The 13,396-nt window shown below is 35.0% G+C and overlaps 48 non-coding genes across 48 annotated transcripts; all 48 read left to right on the top strand.

Annotated features, from left to right (window-relative positions):
- The first annotated feature begins 185 nt into the window (after positions 1-185).
- Positions 186-259, top strand: Trnai-aau (transfer RNA isoleucine (anticodon AAU)). The gene has a single exon. It is a non-coding gene; the product is annotated as a tRNA-Ile (tRNA).
- A 168-nt stretch (positions 260-427) lies between these two features.
- Positions 428-501, top strand: Trnai-aau (transfer RNA isoleucine (anticodon AAU)). The gene has a single exon. It is a non-coding gene; the product is annotated as a tRNA-Ile (tRNA).
- A 168-nt stretch (positions 502-669) lies between these two features.
- Positions 670-743, top strand: Trnai-aau (transfer RNA isoleucine (anticodon AAU)). Its single transcript has one exon. It is a non-coding gene; the product is annotated as a tRNA-Ile (tRNA).
- A 168-nt stretch (positions 744-911) lies between these two features.
- Trnai-aau (transfer RNA isoleucine (anticodon AAU)) lies at positions 912-985 on the top strand. The gene has a single exon. It is a non-coding gene; the product is annotated as a tRNA-Ile (tRNA).
- Positions 986-1,153: 168 nt separating this feature from the next.
- Trnai-aau (transfer RNA isoleucine (anticodon AAU)) lies at positions 1,154-1,227 on the top strand. Its single transcript has one exon. It is a non-coding gene; the product is annotated as a tRNA-Ile (tRNA).
- A 410-nt stretch (positions 1,228-1,637) lies between these two features.
- On the top strand, positions 1,638-1,711 carry Trnai-aau (transfer RNA isoleucine (anticodon AAU)). The gene has a single exon. It is a non-coding gene; the product is annotated as a tRNA-Ile (tRNA).
- A 652-nt stretch (positions 1,712-2,363) lies between these two features.
- Positions 2,364-2,437, top strand: Trnai-aau (transfer RNA isoleucine (anticodon AAU)). The gene has a single exon. It is a non-coding gene; the product is annotated as a tRNA-Ile (tRNA).
- A 168-nt stretch (positions 2,438-2,605) lies between these two features.
- On the top strand, positions 2,606-2,679 carry Trnai-aau (transfer RNA isoleucine (anticodon AAU)). Its single transcript has one exon. It is a non-coding gene; the product is annotated as a tRNA-Ile (tRNA).
- Positions 2,680-2,847: 168 nt separating this feature from the next.
- Trnai-aau (transfer RNA isoleucine (anticodon AAU)) lies at positions 2,848-2,921 on the top strand. The gene has a single exon. It is a non-coding gene; the product is annotated as a tRNA-Ile (tRNA).
- Positions 2,922-3,089: 168 nt separating this feature from the next.
- Trnai-aau (transfer RNA isoleucine (anticodon AAU)) lies at positions 3,090-3,163 on the top strand. The gene has a single exon. It is a non-coding gene; the product is annotated as a tRNA-Ile (tRNA).
- Positions 3,164-3,331: 168 nt separating this feature from the next.
- On the top strand, positions 3,332-3,405 carry Trnai-aau (transfer RNA isoleucine (anticodon AAU)). Its single transcript has one exon. It is a non-coding gene; the product is annotated as a tRNA-Ile (tRNA).
- A 168-nt stretch (positions 3,406-3,573) lies between these two features.
- On the top strand, positions 3,574-3,647 carry Trnai-aau (transfer RNA isoleucine (anticodon AAU)). The gene has a single exon. It is a non-coding gene; the product is annotated as a tRNA-Ile (tRNA).
- A 409-nt stretch (positions 3,648-4,056) lies between these two features.
- Positions 4,057-4,130, top strand: Trnai-aau (transfer RNA isoleucine (anticodon AAU)). Its single transcript has one exon. It is a non-coding gene; the product is annotated as a tRNA-Ile (tRNA).
- Positions 4,131-4,298: 168 nt separating this feature from the next.
- Positions 4,299-4,372, top strand: Trnai-aau (transfer RNA isoleucine (anticodon AAU)). The gene has a single exon. It is a non-coding gene; the product is annotated as a tRNA-Ile (tRNA).
- Positions 4,373-4,540: 168 nt separating this feature from the next.
- Positions 4,541-4,614, top strand: Trnai-aau (transfer RNA isoleucine (anticodon AAU)). The gene has a single exon. It is a non-coding gene; the product is annotated as a tRNA-Ile (tRNA).
- A 168-nt stretch (positions 4,615-4,782) lies between these two features.
- Positions 4,783-4,856, top strand: Trnai-aau (transfer RNA isoleucine (anticodon AAU)). The gene has a single exon. It is a non-coding gene; the product is annotated as a tRNA-Ile (tRNA).
- Positions 4,857-5,024: 168 nt separating this feature from the next.
- Trnai-aau (transfer RNA isoleucine (anticodon AAU)) lies at positions 5,025-5,098 on the top strand. Its single transcript has one exon. It is a non-coding gene; the product is annotated as a tRNA-Ile (tRNA).
- Positions 5,099-5,266: 168 nt separating this feature from the next.
- Trnai-aau (transfer RNA isoleucine (anticodon AAU)) lies at positions 5,267-5,340 on the top strand. Its single transcript has one exon. It is a non-coding gene; the product is annotated as a tRNA-Ile (tRNA).
- Positions 5,341-5,508: 168 nt separating this feature from the next.
- Trnai-aau (transfer RNA isoleucine (anticodon AAU)) lies at positions 5,509-5,582 on the top strand. Its single transcript has one exon. It is a non-coding gene; the product is annotated as a tRNA-Ile (tRNA).
- A 168-nt stretch (positions 5,583-5,750) lies between these two features.
- Positions 5,751-5,824, top strand: Trnai-aau (transfer RNA isoleucine (anticodon AAU)). Its single transcript has one exon. It is a non-coding gene; the product is annotated as a tRNA-Ile (tRNA).
- Positions 5,825-5,992: 168 nt separating this feature from the next.
- On the top strand, positions 5,993-6,066 carry Trnai-aau (transfer RNA isoleucine (anticodon AAU)). Its single transcript has one exon. It is a non-coding gene; the product is annotated as a tRNA-Ile (tRNA).
- A 409-nt stretch (positions 6,067-6,475) lies between these two features.
- Trnai-aau (transfer RNA isoleucine (anticodon AAU)) lies at positions 6,476-6,549 on the top strand. The gene has a single exon. It is a non-coding gene; the product is annotated as a tRNA-Ile (tRNA).
- Positions 6,550-6,717: 168 nt separating this feature from the next.
- On the top strand, positions 6,718-6,791 carry Trnai-aau (transfer RNA isoleucine (anticodon AAU)). Its single transcript has one exon. It is a non-coding gene; the product is annotated as a tRNA-Ile (tRNA).
- A 168-nt stretch (positions 6,792-6,959) lies between these two features.
- Positions 6,960-7,033, top strand: Trnai-aau (transfer RNA isoleucine (anticodon AAU)). Its single transcript has one exon. It is a non-coding gene; the product is annotated as a tRNA-Ile (tRNA).
- A 168-nt stretch (positions 7,034-7,201) lies between these two features.
- Positions 7,202-7,275, top strand: Trnai-aau (transfer RNA isoleucine (anticodon AAU)). The gene has a single exon. It is a non-coding gene; the product is annotated as a tRNA-Ile (tRNA).
- Positions 7,276-7,443: 168 nt separating this feature from the next.
- On the top strand, positions 7,444-7,517 carry Trnai-aau (transfer RNA isoleucine (anticodon AAU)). Its single transcript has one exon. It is a non-coding gene; the product is annotated as a tRNA-Ile (tRNA).
- Positions 7,518-7,685: 168 nt separating this feature from the next.
- Trnai-aau (transfer RNA isoleucine (anticodon AAU)) lies at positions 7,686-7,759 on the top strand. The gene has a single exon. It is a non-coding gene; the product is annotated as a tRNA-Ile (tRNA).
- Positions 7,760-7,927: 168 nt separating this feature from the next.
- On the top strand, positions 7,928-8,001 carry Trnai-aau (transfer RNA isoleucine (anticodon AAU)). The gene has a single exon. It is a non-coding gene; the product is annotated as a tRNA-Ile (tRNA).
- A 168-nt stretch (positions 8,002-8,169) lies between these two features.
- Positions 8,170-8,243, top strand: Trnai-aau (transfer RNA isoleucine (anticodon AAU)). Its single transcript has one exon. It is a non-coding gene; the product is annotated as a tRNA-Ile (tRNA).
- Positions 8,244-8,411: 168 nt separating this feature from the next.
- On the top strand, positions 8,412-8,485 carry Trnai-aau (transfer RNA isoleucine (anticodon AAU)). The gene has a single exon. It is a non-coding gene; the product is annotated as a tRNA-Ile (tRNA).
- A 168-nt stretch (positions 8,486-8,653) lies between these two features.
- Trnai-aau (transfer RNA isoleucine (anticodon AAU)) lies at positions 8,654-8,727 on the top strand. Its single transcript has one exon. It is a non-coding gene; the product is annotated as a tRNA-Ile (tRNA).
- Positions 8,728-8,895: 168 nt separating this feature from the next.
- Positions 8,896-8,969, top strand: Trnai-aau (transfer RNA isoleucine (anticodon AAU)). Its single transcript has one exon. It is a non-coding gene; the product is annotated as a tRNA-Ile (tRNA).
- Positions 8,970-9,137: 168 nt separating this feature from the next.
- Positions 9,138-9,211, top strand: Trnai-aau (transfer RNA isoleucine (anticodon AAU)). The gene has a single exon. It is a non-coding gene; the product is annotated as a tRNA-Ile (tRNA).
- Positions 9,212-9,379: 168 nt separating this feature from the next.
- Trnai-aau (transfer RNA isoleucine (anticodon AAU)) lies at positions 9,380-9,453 on the top strand. The gene has a single exon. It is a non-coding gene; the product is annotated as a tRNA-Ile (tRNA).
- Positions 9,454-9,621: 168 nt separating this feature from the next.
- Trnai-aau (transfer RNA isoleucine (anticodon AAU)) lies at positions 9,622-9,695 on the top strand. Its single transcript has one exon. It is a non-coding gene; the product is annotated as a tRNA-Ile (tRNA).
- A 168-nt stretch (positions 9,696-9,863) lies between these two features.
- Trnai-aau (transfer RNA isoleucine (anticodon AAU)) lies at positions 9,864-9,937 on the top strand. The gene has a single exon. It is a non-coding gene; the product is annotated as a tRNA-Ile (tRNA).
- Positions 9,938-10,105: 168 nt separating this feature from the next.
- On the top strand, positions 10,106-10,179 carry Trnai-aau (transfer RNA isoleucine (anticodon AAU)). The gene has a single exon. It is a non-coding gene; the product is annotated as a tRNA-Ile (tRNA).
- A 168-nt stretch (positions 10,180-10,347) lies between these two features.
- Positions 10,348-10,421, top strand: Trnai-aau (transfer RNA isoleucine (anticodon AAU)). Its single transcript has one exon. It is a non-coding gene; the product is annotated as a tRNA-Ile (tRNA).
- Positions 10,422-10,831: 410 nt separating this feature from the next.
- Trnai-aau (transfer RNA isoleucine (anticodon AAU)) lies at positions 10,832-10,905 on the top strand. Its single transcript has one exon. It is a non-coding gene; the product is annotated as a tRNA-Ile (tRNA).
- Positions 10,906-11,073: 168 nt separating this feature from the next.
- Trnai-aau (transfer RNA isoleucine (anticodon AAU)) lies at positions 11,074-11,147 on the top strand. Its single transcript has one exon. It is a non-coding gene; the product is annotated as a tRNA-Ile (tRNA).
- Positions 11,148-11,315: 168 nt separating this feature from the next.
- Trnai-aau (transfer RNA isoleucine (anticodon AAU)) lies at positions 11,316-11,389 on the top strand. The gene has a single exon. It is a non-coding gene; the product is annotated as a tRNA-Ile (tRNA).
- Positions 11,390-11,557: 168 nt separating this feature from the next.
- Positions 11,558-11,631, top strand: Trnai-aau (transfer RNA isoleucine (anticodon AAU)). The gene has a single exon. It is a non-coding gene; the product is annotated as a tRNA-Ile (tRNA).
- A 168-nt stretch (positions 11,632-11,799) lies between these two features.
- On the top strand, positions 11,800-11,873 carry Trnai-aau (transfer RNA isoleucine (anticodon AAU)). Its single transcript has one exon. It is a non-coding gene; the product is annotated as a tRNA-Ile (tRNA).
- Positions 11,874-12,041: 168 nt separating this feature from the next.
- Positions 12,042-12,115, top strand: Trnai-aau (transfer RNA isoleucine (anticodon AAU)). Its single transcript has one exon. It is a non-coding gene; the product is annotated as a tRNA-Ile (tRNA).
- Positions 12,116-12,283: 168 nt separating this feature from the next.
- On the top strand, positions 12,284-12,357 carry Trnai-aau (transfer RNA isoleucine (anticodon AAU)). The gene has a single exon. It is a non-coding gene; the product is annotated as a tRNA-Ile (tRNA).
- A 168-nt stretch (positions 12,358-12,525) lies between these two features.
- Trnai-aau (transfer RNA isoleucine (anticodon AAU)) lies at positions 12,526-12,599 on the top strand. Its single transcript has one exon. It is a non-coding gene; the product is annotated as a tRNA-Ile (tRNA).
- A 168-nt stretch (positions 12,600-12,767) lies between these two features.
- Positions 12,768-12,841, top strand: Trnai-aau (transfer RNA isoleucine (anticodon AAU)). Its single transcript has one exon. It is a non-coding gene; the product is annotated as a tRNA-Ile (tRNA).
- Positions 12,842-13,009: 168 nt separating this feature from the next.
- On the top strand, positions 13,010-13,083 carry Trnai-aau (transfer RNA isoleucine (anticodon AAU)). The gene has a single exon. It is a non-coding gene; the product is annotated as a tRNA-Ile (tRNA).
- The last annotated feature ends 313 nt before the right edge of the window (positions 13,084-13,396 follow it).

Here is a 13,396-nt window from a genome sequence, read left to right as displayed (position 1 = left end):
TCCCTATACTGGCCATCATTTGCTGTATTTTGCTACAGGAAGCAAATGATTTTAATGAATAACAAAGCATAATCCAACGGAAAGAAATAAGTGAGATGTAATAACAATTAATTCGTTTTATAGATAGTTTTGATAAGTACATCATAATCGGAAAAATTTAATAAATAAAGTAAATGCCACGTGTCGGCCGGTTAGCTCAGTTGGTTAGAGCGTCGTGCTAATAACGCGAATGTCGTGGGTTCGATCCCCATACTGGCCATCATTTGCTGTATTTTGCTACACGAAGCAAATGATTTTAATGAATAACAAAGCATAATCCAACGGAAAGAAATAAGTGAAATGTAATAAAAATAAGTTCGTTTTAGATAGTTTTGATAAGTACATAATAATCAGAAAAATGTAATAAATAAAGAAAATGCCTCGTGTCGGCCGGTTAGCTCAGTTGGTTAGAGCGTCGTGCTAATAACGCGAATGTCGTGGGTTCGATCCCCATACTGGCCATCATTTGCTGTATTTTGCTACACGAAGCAAATGATTTTAATGAATAACAAAGCATAATCAAACGGAAAGAAATAAGTGAAATGTAATAAAAATAAGTTCGTTTTAGATAGTTTTGATAAGTACATAATAATCCGAAAAATGCAATAAATAAAGTAAATGCCACGTGTCGGCCGGTTAGCTCAGTTGGTTAGAGCGTCGTGCTAATAACGCGAATGTCGTGGGTTCGATCCCCATACTGGCCATCATTTGCTGTATTTTGCTACACGAAGCAAATGATTTTAATGAATAACAAAGCATAATCCAACGGAAAGAAATAAGTGAAATGTAATAAAAATAAGTTCGTTTTAGATAGTTTTGATAAGTACATAATAATCCGAAAAATGTAATAAATAAAGAAAATGCCACGTGTCGGCCGGTTAGCTCAGTTGGTTAGAGCGTCGTGCTAATAACGCGAATGTCGTGGGTTCGATCCCCATACTGGCCATCATTTGCTGTATTTTGCTACACGAAGCAAATGATTTTAATGAATAACAAAGCATAATCCAACGGAAAGAAATAAGTGAAATGTCATAAAAATAAGTTCGTTTTAGATAGTTTTGATAAGTAAATCATAATCCAAAACATTTAATAAATAAAGAAAATGCCACGTGTCGGCCGGTTAGCTCAGTTGGTTAGAGCGTCGTGCTAATAACGCGAATGTCGTGGGTTCGATCCCCATACTGGCCATCATTTGCTGTATTTTGCTACACGAAGCAAATGATTTTAATGAATAACAAAGCATAATCAAACGGAAAGAAATAAGTGAAATGTCATAAAAATAAGTTCGTTTTAGATAGTTTTGATAAGTAAATCATAATCCAAAACATTTAATAAATAAAGAAAATGCCACGTGTCGGCCGGTTAGCTCAGTTGGTTAGATCGTCGTGCTAATAACGCGAATGTCGTGGGTTCGATCCCCATGCTGGCCATCATTTTCTGTATTTTGCTACACGAAGCAAATGATTTTAATGAATAACAAAGCATAATCCAACGGAAAGAAATAAGTGAAATGTCATAAAAATAAGTTCGTTTTAGATAGTTTTGATAAGTAAATCATAATCCAAAACATTTAATAAATAAAGAAAATGCCACGTGTCGGCCGGTTAGCTCAGTTGGTTAGATCGTCGTGCTAATAACGCGAATGTCGTGGGTTCGATCCCCATACTGGCCATCATTTGCTGTATTTTGCTACACGAAGCAAATGATTTTAATGAATAACAAAGCATAATCAAACGGAAAGAAATAAGTGAAATGTAATAAAAATAAGTTCGTTTTAGATAGTTTTTATAAGTAAATCATAATCCAAAACATTTAATAAATAAAGAAAATGCCACGTGTCGGCCGGTTAGCTCAGTTGGTTAGATCGTCGTGCTAATAACGCGAATGTCGTGGGGTCGATCCCCATGCTGGCCATCATTTGCTGTATTTTGCTACACGAAGCAAATGATTTTAATGAATAACAAAGCATAATCCAACGGAAAGAAATAAGTGAAATGTCATAAAAATAAGTTCGTTTTAGATAGTTTTGATAAGTAAATCATAATCCAAAACATTTAATAAATAAAGAAAATGCCACGTGTCGGCCGGTTAGCTCAGTTGGTTAGATCGTCGTGCTAATAACGCGAATGTCGTGGGTTCGATCCCCATGCTGGCCATCATTTGTTGTATTTTGCTACACGAAGCAAATGATTTTAATGAATAACAAAGCATAATCCAACGGAAAGAAATAAGTGAAATGTCATAAAAATAAGTTCGTTTTAGATAGTTTTGATAAGTAAATCATAATCCAAAACATTTAATAAATAAAGAAAATGCCACGTGTCGGCCGGTTAGCTCAGTTGGTTAGATCGTCGTGCTAATAACGCGAATGTCGTGGGTTCGATCCCCATACTGGCCATCATTTGCTGTATTTTGCTACACGAAGCAAATGATTTTAATGAATAACAAAGCATAATCATACGGAAAGAAATAAGTGAAATGTAATAAAAATAAGTTCGTTTTAGATAGTTTTGATAAGTAAATCATAATCCAAAACATTTAATAAATAAAGAAAATGCCACGTGTCGGCCGGTTAGCTCAGTTGGTTAGAGCGTCGTGCTAATAACGCGAATGTCGTGGGTTCGATCCCCATACTGGCCATCATTTGCTGTATTTTGCTACACGAAGCAAATGATTTTAATGAATAACAAAGCATAATCCAACGGAAAGAAATAAGTGAAATGTCATAAAAATAAGTTCGTTTTAGATAGTTTTGATAAGTAAATCATAATCCAAAAAATTTAATAAATAAAGAAAATGCCACGTGTCGGCCGGTTAGCTCAGTTGGTTAGAGCGTCGTGCTAATAACGCGAATGTTGTGGGTTCGATCCCCATACTGGCCATCATTTGCTGTATTTTGCTACACGAAGCAAATGATTTTAATGAATAACAAAGCATAATCAAACGGAAAGAAATAAGTGAAATGTAATAAAAATAAGTTCGTTTTAGATAGTTTTGATAAGTAAATCATAATCCAAAACATTTAATAAATAAAGAAAATGCCACGTGTCGGCCGGTTAGCTCAGTTGGTTAGAGCGTCGTGCTAATAACGCGAATGTCGTGGGTTCGATCCCCATACTGGCCATCATTTGCTGTATTTTGCTACACGAAGCAAATGATTTTAATGAATAACAAAGCATAATCAAACGGAAAGAAATAAGTGAAATGTCATAAAAATAAGTTCGTTTTAGATAGTTTTGATAAGTAAATCATAATCCAAAACATTTAATAAATAAAGAAAATGGCACGTGTCGGCCGGTTAGCTCAGTTGGTTAGAGCGTCGTGCTAATAACGCGAATGTCGTGGGTTCGATCCCCATACTGGCCATCATTTGCTGTATTTTGCTACAGGAAGCAAATGATTTTAATGAATAACAAAGCATAATCCAACGGAAAGAAATAAGTGAAATGTAATAAAAATAAGTTCGTTTTAGATAGTTTTGATAAGTAAATCATAATTCAAAAAATTTAATAAATAAAGAAAATGCCACGTGTCGGCCGGTTAGCTCAGTTGGTTAGAGCGTCGTGCTAATAACGCGAATGTCGTGGGTTCGATCCCCATACTGGCCATCATTTGCTGTATGTTGCTACAGGATGCAAATGATTTTAATGAATAACAAAGCATAATCCAACGGAAAGAAATAAGTGAAATGTCATAAAAATAAGTTCGTTTTAGATAGTTTTGATAAGTAAATCATAATCCAAAAAGTTAAATAAATAAAGAATATTCCATGTGTCGGTCGGTTAGCTCAGTAGGTTAGAGCGGCGTGCTAATAACGCGAATGTCGTGGGTTCGATCCCCTATTGGCCATCATGTTCTGTATTTTGCTACAGGAAGCAAATGATTTTAATGAATAACAAAGCATAATCCAACGGAAAGAAATAAGTGAAATGTCATAAAAATAAGTTCGTTTTAGATAGTTTTGATAAGTACATAATAATCCAAAACATTTAATAAATAAAGAAAATGCCACGTGTCGGCCGGTTAGCTCAGTTGGTTAGAGCGTCGTGCTAATAACGCGCATGTCGTGGGTTCGATCCCCATACTGGCCATCATTTGCTGTATTTTGCTACACGAAGCATATGATTTTAATGAATAACAAAGCATAATCCAACGGAAAGAAATAAGTGAAATGTGATAAAAATAAGTTCGTTTTAGATAGTTTTGATAAGTAAATCATAATCCAAAACATTTAATAAATAAAGAAAATGCCACATGTCGGCCGGTTAGCTCAGTTGGTTAGATCGTCGTGCTAATAACGCGAATGTCGTGGGTTCGATCCCCATACTGGCCATCATTTGCTGTATTTTGCTACACGAAGCAAATGATTTTAATGAATAACAAAGCATAATCCAACGGAAAGAAATAAGTGAAATGTCATAAAAATAAGTTGGTTTTAGATAGTTTTGATAAGTAAATCATAATCCAAAAAATTTAATAAATAAAGAAAATGCCACGTGTCGGCCGGTTAGCTCAGTTGGTTAGAGCGTCGTGCTAATAACGCGAATGTCGTGGGTTCGATCCCCATACTGGCCATCATTTGCTGTATTTTGCTACACGAAGCAAATGATTTTAATGAATAACAAAGCATAATCAAACGGAAAGAAATAAGTGAAATGTAATAAAAATAAGTTCGTTTTAGATAGTTTTGATAAGTAAATCATAATCCAAAACATTTAATAAATAAAGAAAATGGCACGTGTCGGCCGGTTAGCTCAGTTGGTTAGAGCGTCGTGCTAATAACGCGAATGTCGTGGGTTCGATCCCCATACTGGCCATCATTTGCTGTATTTTGCTACACGAAGCAAATGATTTTAATGAATAACAAAGCATAATCAAACGGAAAGAAATAAGTGAAATGTCATAAAAATAAGTTCGTTTTAGATAGTTTTGATAAGTACATAACATTCCGAAAAATTTAATAAATAAAGAAAATGCCACGTGTCGGCCGGTTATCTCAGTTGGTTAGAGCGTCGTGCTAATAACGCGAATGTCGTGGGTTCGATCCCCATACTGGCCATCATTTGCTGTATTTTGCTACAGGAAGCAAATGATTTTAATGAATAACAAAGCATAATCAAACGGAAAGAAATAAGTGAAATGTCATAAAAATAAGTTCGTTTTAGATAGTTTTGATAAGTAAATCATAATCCAAAACATTTAATAAATAAAGAAAATGCCACGTGTCGGCCGGTTAGCTCAGTTGGTTAGAGCGTCGTGCTAATAACGCGAATGTTGTGGGTTCGATCCCCATACTGGCCATCATTTGCTGTATTTTGCTACACGAAGCAAATGATTTTAATGAATAACAAAGCATAATCAAACGGAAAGAAATAAGTGAAATGTAATAAAAATAAGTTCGTTTTAGATAGTTTTGATAAGTAAATCATAATCCAAAAAATTTAATAAATAAAGAAAATGCCACGTGTCGGCCGGTTAGCTCAGTTGGTTAGAGCGTCGTGCTAATAACGCGAATGTCGTGGGTTCGATCCCCATACTGGCCATCATTTGCTGTATTTTGCTACACGAAGCAAATGATTTTAATGAATAACAAAGCATAATCAAACGGAAAGAAATAAGTGAAATGTCATAAAAATAAGTTCGTTTTAGATAGTTTTGATAAGTAAATCATAATCCAAAACATTTAATAAATAAAGAAAATGGCACGTGTCGGCCGGTTAGCTCAGTTGGTTAGAGCGTCGTGCTAATAACGCGAATGTCGTGGGTTCGATCCCCATACTGGCCATCATTTGCTGTATTTTGCTACAGGAAGCAAATGATTTTAATGAATAACAAAGCATAATCCAACGGAAAGAAATAAGTGAAATGTAATAAAAATAAGTTCGTTTTAGATAGTTTTGATAAGTAAATCATAATTCAAAAAATTTAATAAATAAAGAAAATGCCACGTGTCGGCCGGTTAGCTCAGTTGGTTAGAGCGTCGTGCTAATAACGCGAATGTCGTGGGTTCGATCCCCATACTGGCCATCATTTGCTGTATTTAGCTACAGGATGCAAATGATTTTAATGAATAACAAAGCATAATCCAACGGAAAGAAATAAGTGAAATGTCATAAAAATAAGTTCGTTTTAGATAGTTTTGATAAGTAAATCATAATCCAAAAAGTTAAATAAATAAAGAATATTCCATGTGTCGGTCGGTTAGCTCAGTAGGTTAGAGCGGCGTGCTAATAACGCGAATGTCGTGGGTTCGATCCCCTATTGGCCATCATGTTCTGTATTTTGCTACAGGAAGCAAATGATTTTAATGAATAACAAAGCATAATCCAACGGAAAGAAATAAGTGAAATGTCATAAAAATAAGTTCGTTTTAGATAGTTTTTCTAAGTACATAATAATCCAAAACATTTAATAAATAAAGAAAATGCCACGTGTCGGCCGGTTAGCTCAGTTGGTTAGAGCGTCGTGCTAATAACGCGCATGTCGTGGGTTCGATCCCCATACTGGCCATCATTTGCTGTATTTTGCTACACGAAGCAAATGATTTTAATGAATAACAAAGCATAATCCAACGGAAAGAAATAAGTGAAATGTGATAAAAATAAGTTCGTTTTAGATAGTTTTGATAAGTAAATCATAATCCAAAACATTTAATAAATAAAGAAAATGCCACGTGTCGGCCGGTTAGCTCAGTTGGTTAGATCGTCGTGCTAATAACGCGAATGTCGTGGGTTCGATCCCCATACTGGCCATCATTTGCTGTATTTTGCTACACGAAGCAAATGATTTTAATGAATAACAAAGAATAATCATACGGAAAGAAATAAGTGAAATGTACTAAACATAAGTTCGTTTTAGATAGTTTTGATAAGTAAATCATAATAAAAAAAATTTAATAAATAAAGAATATTCCACGTGTCGGCCGGTTAGCTCAGTTGGTTAGAGCGTCGTGCTAATAACGCGAATGTCGTGGGTTCGATCCCCATACTGGCCATCATTTGCTGTATTTTGCTACACGAAGCAAATGATTTTAATGAATAACAAAGCCAAATCCAACGGAAAGAAATAAGTGAAATGTCATAAAAATAAGTTCGTTTTAGATAGTTTTGATAAGTAAATCATAATCCAAAAAATTTAATAAATAAAGAAAATGCCACGTGTCGGCCGGTTAGCTCAGTTGGTTAGAGCGTCGTGCCAATAACGCGAATGTCGTGGGTTCGATCCCCATACTGGCCATCACTTGCTGTATTTTGCTACACGAAGCAAATGATTTTAATGAATAACAAAACATAATCCAACGGAAAGAAATAAGTGAAATGTAATAAAAATTAATTCGTTTTAGATAGTTTTGATAAGTAAATCATAATCCAAAAAATTTAATAAATAAAGTAAATGTGACGTGTCGGCCGGTTAGCTCAGTTGGTTAGAGCGTCGTGCTAATAACGCGAATGTCGTGGGTTCGATCCCCATACTGGCCATCATTTGCTGTATTTTGCTACACGAAGCAAATGATTTTAATGAATAACAAAGCATAATCCAACGGAAAGAAATAAGTGAAATGTAATAAAAATAAGTTCGTTTTAGATAGTTTTGATAAGTACATAATAATCGGAAAAATTTAATAAATAAAGTAAATGCCACGTGTCGGCCGGTTAGCTCAGTTGGTTAGAGCGTCGTGCTAATAACGCGAATGTCGTGGGTTCGATCCCCATACTGGCCATCATTTGCTGTATTTTGCTACACGAAGCAAATGATTTTAATGAATAACAAAGCCAAATCCAACGGAAAGAAATAAGTGAAATGTCATAAAAATAAGTTCGTTTTAGATAGTTTTGATAAGTACATAATAATCGGAAACATTTAATAAATAAAGGAAATGCCACGTGTCGGCCGGTTAGCTCAGTTGGTTAGAGCGTCGTGCTAATAACGCGAATGTCGTGGGTTCGATCCCCATACTGGCCATCATTTGCTGTATTTTGCTACACGAAGCAAATGATTTTAATGAATAACAAAGCCAAATCCAACGGAAAGAAATAAGTGAAATGTCATAAAAATAAGTTCGTTTTAGATAGTTTTGATAAGTACATAATAATCGGAAAAATTTAATAAATAAAGTAAATGCCACGTGTCGGCCGGTTAGCTCAGTTGGTTAGAGCGTCGTGCTAATAACGCGAATGTCGTGGGTTCGATCCCCATACTGGCCATCATTTGCTGTATTTTGCTACACGAAGCAAATGATTTTAATGAATAACAAAGCATAATCAAACGGAAAGAAATAAGTGAAATGTAATAAAAATAAGTTCGTTTTAGATAGTTTTGATAAGTACATAATAATCGGAAAAATTTAATAAATAAAGTAAATGCCACGTGTCGGCCGGTTAGCTCAGTTGGTTAGAGCGTCGTGCTAATAACGCGAATGTCGTGGGTTCGATCCCCATACTGGCCATCATTTGCTGTATTTTGCTACACGAAGCAAATGATTTTAATGAATAACAAAGCATAATCAAACGGAAAGAAATAAGTGAAATGTAATAAAAATAAGTTCGTTTTAGATAGTTTTGATAAGTACATAATAATCGGAAAAATTTAATAAATAAAGTAAATGCCACGTGTCGGCCGGTTAGCTCAGTTGGTTAGAGCGTCGTGCTAATAACGCGAATGTCGTGGGTTCGATCCCCATACTGGCCATCATTTGCTGTATTTTGCTACACGAAGCAAATGATTTTAATGAATAACAAAGCATAATCAAACGGAAAGAAATAAGTGAAATGTCATAAAAATAAGTTCGTTTTAGATAGTTTTGATAAGTACATAATAATCGGAAAAATTTAATAAATAAAGTAAATGCCACGTGTCGGCCGGTTAGCTCAGTTGGTTAGAGCGTCGTGCTAATAACGCGAATGTCGTGGGTTCGATCCCCATACTGGCCATCATTTGCTGTATTTTGCTACACGAAGCAAATGATTTTAATGAATAACAAAGCATAATCAAACGGAAAGAAATAAGTGAAATGTAATAAAAATAAGTTCGTTTTAGATAGTTTTGATAAGTACATAATAATTGGAAAAATTTAATAAATAAAGTAAATGCCACGTGTCGGCCGGTTAGCTCAGTTGGTTAGAGCGTCGTGCTAATAACGCGAATGTCGTGGGTTCGATCCCCATACTGGCCATCATTTGCTGTATTTTGCTACACGAAGCAAATGATTTTAATGAATAACAAAGCCAAATCCAACGGAAAGAAATAAGTGAAATGTCATAAAAATAAGTTCGTTTTAGATAGTTTTGATAAGTACATAATAATCCGAAAAATTTAATAAATAAAGTAAATGCCACGTGTCGGCCGGTTAGCTCAGTTGGTTAGAGCGTCGTGCTAATAACGCGAATGTCGTGGGTTCGATCCCCATACTGGCCATCATTTGCTGTATTTTGCTACACGAAGCAAATGATTTTAATGAATAACAAAGCATAATCAAACGGAAAGAAATAAGTAAAATGTAATAAAAATAAGTTCGTTTTAGATAGTTTTGATAAGTACATAATAATTGGAAAAATTTAATAAATAAAGTAAATGCCACGTGTCGGCCGGTTAGCTCAGTTGGTTAGAGCGTCGTGCTAATAACGCGAATGTCGTGGGTTCGATCCCCATACTGGCCATCATTTGCTGTATTTTGCTACACGAAGCAAATGATTTTAATGAATAACAAAGCATAATCAAACGGAAAGAAATAAGTGAAATGTAATAAAAATAAGTTCGTTTTAGATAGTTTTGATAAGTACATAATAATTGGAAAAATTTAATAAATAAAGTAAATGCCACGTGTCGGCCGGTTAGCTCAGTTGGTTAGAGCGTCGTGCTAATAACGCGAATGTCGTGGGTTCGATCCCCATACTGGCCATCATTTGCTGTATTTTGCTACACGAAGCAAATGATTTTAATGAATAAGAAAGCCAAATCCAACGGAAAGAAATAAGTGAAATGTCATAAAAATAAGTTCGTTTTAGATAGTTTTGATAAGTACATAATAATCGCAAAAATTTAATAAATAAAGTAAATGCCACGTGTCGGCCGGTTAGCTCAGTTGGTTAGAGCGTCGTGCTAATAACGCGAATGTCGTGGGTTCGATCCCCATACTGGCCATCAGTTGCTGTATTTTGCTACACGAAGCAAATGATTTTAATGAATAACAAAGCATAATCCAACTGAAAGAAATAAGTGAAATGTAATAAAAATAAGTTCGTTTTAGATAGTTTTGATAAGTACATAATAATCAGAAAAATTTAATAAATAAAGTAAATGCCACGTGTGGGCCGGTTAGCTCAGTTGGTTAGAGCGTCGTGCTAATAACGCGAATGTCGTGGGTTCGATCCCCATACTGGCCATCATTTGCTGTATTTTGCTACACGAAGCAAATGATTTTAATGAATAACAAAGCCAAATCCAACGGAAAGAAATAAGTGAAATGTCATAAAAATAAGTTCGTTTTAGATAGTTTTGATAAGTAAATCATAATCCAAAACATTTAATAAATAAAGAATATTCCACGTTTCTGCCGGTTAGCTCAGTTTGTTAGAGCGTCGTGCCAATAACGCAAATGTCGTGGGTTCGATCCCTATACTGGCCATCATTTGCTGTATTTTGCTACACGAAGCAAATGATTTTAATGAATAACAAAGCATAATCCAACGGAAAGAAATAAGTGAAATGTCATAAAAATAAGTTGGTTTTAGATAGTTTTGATAAGTAAATCATAATCCAAAACATTTAATAAATAAAGAAAATGCCACGTGTCGGCCGGTTAGCTCAGTTGGTTAGATCGTCGTGCTAATAACGCGAATGTCGTGGGTTCGATCCCCATACTGGCCATCATTTGCTGTATTTTGCTACACGAAGCAAATGATTTTAATGAATAACAAAGCCAAATCCAACGGAAAGAAATAAGTGAAATGTCATAAAAATAAGTTCGTTTTAGATAGTTTTGATAAGTACATAATAATCGGAAAAATTTAATAAATAAAGTAAATGCCACGTGTCGGCCGGTTAGCTCAGTTGGTTAGAGCGTCGTGCTAATAACGCGAATGTCGTGGGTTCGATCCCCATACTGGCCATCATTTGCTGTATTTTGCTACACGAAGCAAATGATTTTAATGAATAACAAAGCATAATCAAACGGAAAGAAATAAGTGAAATGTAATAAAAATAAGTTCGTTTTAGATAGTTTTGATAAGTACATAATAATCGGAAAAATTTAATAAATAAAGTAAATGCCACGTGTCGGCCGGTTAGCTCAGTTGGTTAGAGCGTCGTGCTAATAACGCGAATGTCGTGGGTTCGATCCCCATACTGGCCATCATTTGCTGTATTTTGCTACACGAAGCAAATGATTTTAATGAATAACAAAGCATAATCAAACGGAAAGAAATAAGTGAAATGTAATAAAAATAAGTTCGTTTTAGATAGTTTTGATAAGTACATAATAATCGGAAAAATTTAATAAATAAAGTAAATGCCACGTGTCGGCCGGTTAGCTCAGTTGGTTAGAGCGTCGTGCTAATAACGCGAATGTCGTGGGTTCGATCCCCATACTGGCCATCATTTGCTGTATTTTGCTACACGAAGCAAATGATTTTAATGAATAACAAAGCATAATCAAACGGAAAGAAATAAGTGAAATGTCATAAAAATAAGTTCGTTTTAGATAGTTTTGATAAGTACATAATAATCGGAAAAATTTAATAAATAAAGTAAATGCCACGTGTCGGCCGGTTAGCTCAGTTGGTTAGAGCGTCGTGCTAATAACGCGAATGTCGTGGGTTCGATCCCCATACTGGCCATCATTTGCTGTATTTTGCTACACGAAGCAAATGATTTTAATGAATAACAAAGCATAATCAAACGGAAAGAAATAAGTGAAATGTAATAAAAATAAGTTCGTTTTAGATAGTTTTGATAAGTACATAATAATTGGAAAAATTTAATAAATAAAGTAAATGCCACGTGTCGGCCGGTTAGCTCAGTTGGTTAGAGCGTCGTGCTAATAACGCGAATGTCGTGGGTTCGATCCCCATACTGGCCATCATTTGCTGTATTTTGCTACACGAAGCAAATGATTTTAATGAATAACAAAGCCAAATCCAACGGAAAGAAATAAGTGAAATGTCATAAAAATAAGTTCGTTTTAGATAGTTTTGATAAGTACATAATAATCCGAAAAATTTAATAAATAAAGTAAATGCCACGTGTCGGCCGGTTAGCTCAGTTGGTTAGAGCGTCGTGCTAATAACGCGAATGTCGTGGGTTCGATCCCCATACTGGCCATCATTTGCTGTATTTTGCTACACGAAGCAAATGATTTTAATGAATAACAAAGCATAATCAAACGGAAAGAAATAAGTGAAATGTAATAAAAATAAGTTCGTTTTAGATAGTTTTGATAAGTACATAATAATTGGAAAAATTTAATAAATAAAGTAAATGCCACGTGTCGGCCGGTTAGCTCAGTTGGTTAGAGCGTCGTGCTAATAACGCGAATGTCGTGGGTTCGATCCCCATACTGGCCATCATTTGCTGTATTTTGCTACACGAAGCAAATGATTTTAATGAATAACAAAGCATAATCAAACGGAAACAAATAAGTGAAATGTAATAAAAATAAGTTCGTTTTAGATAGTTTTGATAAGTACATAATAATTGGAAAAATTTAATAAATAAAGTAAATGCCACGTGTCGGCCGGTTAGCTCAGTTGGTTAGAGCGTCGTGCTAATAACGCGAATGTCGTGGGTTCGATCCCCATACTGGCCATCATTTGCTGTATTTTGCTACACGAAGCAAATGATTTTAATGAATAAGAAAGCCAAATCCAACGGAAAGAAATAAGTGAAATGTCATAAAAATAAGTTCGTTTTAGATAGTTTTGATAAGTACATAATAATCGCAAAAATTTAATAAATAAAGTAAATGCCACGTGTCGGCCGGTTAGCTCAGTTGGTTAGAGCGTCGTGCTAATAACGCGAATGTCGTGGGTTCGATCCCCATACTGGCCATCAGTTGCTGTATTTTGCTACACGAAGCAAATGATTTTAATGAATAACAAAGCATAATCCAACTGAAAGAAATAAGTGAAATGTCATAAAAATAAGTTCGTTTTAGATAGTTTTGATAAGTAAATCATAATCCAAAACATTTAATAAATAAAGAATATTCCACGTTTCTGCCGGTTAGCTCAGTTTGTTAGAGCGTCGTGCCAATAACGCAAATGTCGTGGGTTCGATCCCTATACTGGCCATCATTTGCTGTATTTTGCTACACGAAGCAAATGATTTTAATGAATAACAAAGCATAATCCAACGGAAAGAA

This window comes from Euprymna scolopes, chromosome 22 (genome assembly GCF_053919585.1).
Source record: "Euprymna scolopes isolate OS-2025 chromosome 22, ASM5391958v1, whole genome shotgun sequence".
Taxonomy (NCBI): Eukaryota; Metazoa; Mollusca; class Cephalopoda; order Sepiida; family Sepiolidae; genus Euprymna; species Euprymna scolopes.
This window is presented reverse-complemented; position numbering and strand designations above follow the sequence as displayed.